The sequence below is a fragment of the Panicum virgatum genome, chromosome 8K (genome assembly GCF_016808335.1).
Source record: "Panicum virgatum strain AP13 chromosome 8K, P.virgatum_v5, whole genome shotgun sequence".
Taxonomy (NCBI): domain Eukaryota; kingdom Viridiplantae; phylum Streptophyta; class Magnoliopsida; order Poales; family Poaceae; genus Panicum; species Panicum virgatum.
Window position 1 is genome coordinate 36,017,558 of NC_053143.1, and position 3,773 is coordinate 36,021,330.

General features: G+C 48.1%; 1 non-coding gene across 1 annotated transcript; it reads left to right on the forward strand.

The window, feature by feature from the left end:
* Positions 1–3,415: 3,415 nt before the first annotated feature.
* Positions 3,416–3,524, forward strand: LOC120646597. Its single transcript, XR_005664499.1, has one exon. It is a non-coding gene; the product is annotated as a small nucleolar RNA R71 (small nucleolar RNA).
* Positions 3,525–3,773: the final 249 nt, after the last annotated feature.

Consider the following 3,773-nt stretch of genomic DNA (forward strand, 5'->3'; position numbering starts at 1 on the left):
TGCCTTGAGGCCTGCAGTGCCCACTCAGTGGAGCTGGCACTCTGCCATGACGAACCTCCAGCCTCATATTGCTGTGGTTGAGGCTGAGGTTGCTGCTGCATGAATTCCTCCCTTCTGGCCCTACTTCTTGTAACCCTGCCAGGAAGACCAGAAACACTATGCCGGTGGCTCTCCTCTTGTGGAACAAGAGGGATGGTTAGCAAACGACAGTTATACAAATGATACCCCGCATTTGGCAACGGGATTTCATTTGCATAACCAAGTGAAAAGAAAATCAAAGAGTCGTCCGATTCTTTCTTGAGTGTGTGGCCTTGAACCAAGTATGCCTCATCGATCATAACACGGGGCACCTCAATGAAAGGAACGGGGTTCCTGTCTAAGATTCCCATGTTTGATGCGATGCGGATAACCAAAGAAGTGCATTCAATAGGACTCGTCATCCGAAAATTTGTGAGCCATTGCTTAACCATTGCTTGTGCGGGGGAGATTCGGATCTTGTTGACCATGGCATATAGTATCATCAACTCATCATTATGTACTGGTCGTGGATCATCTCTTGGAAAGAGAGTGATAGCCACCCACTGGTGCATCAAACGAAGAGTCGGATTTTGAATGTCATTGCACCGAGGTGCAAACTTGCCATGAACAACTTGACCCGAAATCAAACCCCAAAACTCATGTCGATCAAAACCGCAGCAAGCTTTTGCAAGGGAAATCGGCAAGCGCGCGCTAAAACCAAGGAGGAGACAAAAATTTCTCCAATTAAAATAGCGTTCAACTCCAAAAAGTCGGAAAGAAACACCATCGTCCACCTCTCGAAGAGTGCAAAGAAACTAGATGGTGAGGAGACGAGAACCATTCTCCTCAACGGGCACAAAACCATCCCATCTAACCGCATGCCAAACACGAGCGAAGTCAACGTCCATACCTATTTTTTCAAGAAGGTCCGGATCGAAGGCTCTGGTATGACCAAAGCTTCGATTCTTGATCATGGCGTAGGCTTGATGCTCGCGGTCATCTTGCAAGTTGAGGTACGGTGCATCATCTTCATCTATTTCCTTGTCCTCGGCTTGCGGTTCTTCAGCTTGCTCCTCTATTTGTTCCTCTTGTTCGTCTTGCTCATAGTCCATCGTGGTCGGCGTTGGTGTAGGTTTGGGGGAATGATGGGAGCTCGACCCACCCCGTGAACAAGATGAGCTTGACCCTGTCATCTTCTTGATAGCTTCGGAAATTTTCCGACCTACACGCTTCATGCTTGCAACACGAGCGAACAAGAACGAACGAGAACAACTCGGTTCGGATTATGTTAGCGAAATCAAAATGAAATTCTTACCCGAGAGTTGTTCCTCCAAATATGTGATCAATCTTGCAGAAAAGAAATGAGAGAGAGAGATTTCTTGAAGCCAAACTTGAGCCAAAATCCAATGGAAACCCGAGCAAGAATGTGTGAGAGGGAGTGTGTGAGTATGAGAGAGCTCAACACCCCTCTCGGCCCATATTTAAAGAGAAGATGGCGCGTGCACTAGAGGAGAGGCAAGCCACAACGGCTATGGAGTCCTTGGAGAAGGTGGGGCCCAGGAGCCGTTGTCCCTGGGTCGGCCGACCTGTGAGGTTGGCCGGCCCTAGGGTGGGCCCCCTGGTGTCCCCCTTCAGCCTGGTGCTTCCTCAACGGTTAAGTTCTTTGAAAATATGGTGCACGGCCAAAAGTTTGCTCGAAAAGATGTCCAAATTATTTTTCCCAAAGGATTTTAAAACTCAAAAATTATTTTTGGTCTTTTTGTAGAAAGGGAAAAATGCTAGAAAAATTCCAGCATGCAGAAAACAATTTTGAAAATTTCAAACATGCAGTGGAGAAAAACAAATAAGGTGCAAAGAAAATGTTGAAAAGCGGAAAACAAATGAGATAAATACCAATTTACCTTTGGCAAGGGCGCGTTGTTTAAAGTCCGATGTGCACGACTTTTCTCCATCGTTCTTACCATTCGTCGGCTCGTCCTGGAGAACTGGACGAGGCCGAACTCTCGACCTTCCGCCACACCTTCTTTTCCTTCTTCTTTCTTTTAGGTGCGGAGGGTCGTTGTTCTTGCTGGGGTTCTGGTGCCTCCCAGAGTGCTTGCCCTTCACTGTCTTGTTGGGTCATGAAGTGCTGCTCTTCCTTCTTCTTGAACCTGAAAAACATATCCTCCCTTCCGACACGGAAACAGATTTCTCCCTTTCCGACATCGATCCTTGTCTTGGTAGACCTTAGAAAAGGTCGCCCAAGTACGAGGTCGACTCTGAGGTCGCCCTCCATATCCATTTCCACCAAGTCGGCAAGGACGAAGGAGTCCCATACGCGTACAAAAACGTGTTCGGCTATCCCTTTGGGATACCGAATGGTTGAATCTGCAAGCTGTACGAGCATAGTTGTTGGGGAAAGAGCAGGACATTCAAGTGCTTCATATATTACCTTGGGCATTATATTCACACTTGCCCCCAAATCGCATAGGCATCGCTCGAAGTGTTTGATGTAGATCGAGCAGCTGATCATGGGGACCCCTGGATCCTCTTGCACCGCTGCCACCATGCCATCCCAAACGTCATTCCTTGGGGGATAGTACCTACCTGCATGGTTATTGCGTGGTGGCCTCCGGGATGAGTTACCCCGTCCGGTAGACACCATGCTGACATTTTCAACGGGAGACTCGGGTTGCCCCGGGATCTTCCCGCTCTCAATAGCAGGTAACGAAGCAGTAATCTGTGCAAGCTGGGTTTCGAACATTTTGTTGAAACTTAACTGGTTTTAAAGAGTTGAAGACAAAGTTTCAAACTTGACATTTAAACTTTCCAGGGATTTGTCATTGGCCAAAAGCTTTTTATTTATATTTTCGTTGATTTTAACTTGGCCAAGAACAAGTTCTCTCAAGGGAGGTTGGTTTGAATTGAAATTTGAATTATAAGAAGGATTGTAGTTATTACCTCCCTGAAAAGGTGGACGTGGCTGGTTCCACCCCTAGCCTCCTTGTGGTGGACGGTACCCGTTGTTGTTGTTGTTGTTGAGGTATGCGCAGTCTTCACGGGTTTCGGGGCAATCGTTCCCCAAATGTCCATCATTACCGCAGACTTTGCATGTGAAGTGCGAACCCATGGTGTAGACGGGAGCCTGAATTTGTCGTTGGCCCCCTTCCTCCATCTTCTTGATGAGGAGGTCCAGTTTTGTGGCAATCATATCCATCTCCTTGACGGTATGCGTGCCCTTGGTGCGGGGTTGGAGTCGTTCATCACTCCACCCCTGATTGGAGACCATCGTCTCGACCAATTCTTTTGCTTTGGCGATAGTCAGGTCGAGGAAGGCTCCTCCAGCAGCAGCATCAATGTTGGTCGAGATGTCGTTGTGAGCCTATTGTAGAAGCTTTGCAGGACGAGCCACTCGTCCATGCCATGATGAGGACAGGCCAGGATGTATTCCTGCAGCCTCTCCCAAGCTTCTGGGATGGATTCCATCCCTGTCTGCTAGAAACTTGAAATTCTCCCGCGCAGGGCATTTGTTTTGCCTAGCGGGAAGAATTTTGCGAGGAACGCCTTGGAGCATTTGGCCCAGGTGTGGATGTCTTTTTCTTTATAAAACCACTATTTCGCCTTCCCCAGGAGGGAAAAGGGAAACAGACGAAGCTTGACAACATCGGCGGCGACACCCCGTATGACAACAGTGTCGCAGAGCTCCAGAAAATTCTGCAAATGTGCATTTGCGTCATCGTTCGGCTTGCCACAGAATAGGCTAGCCGACACCATGT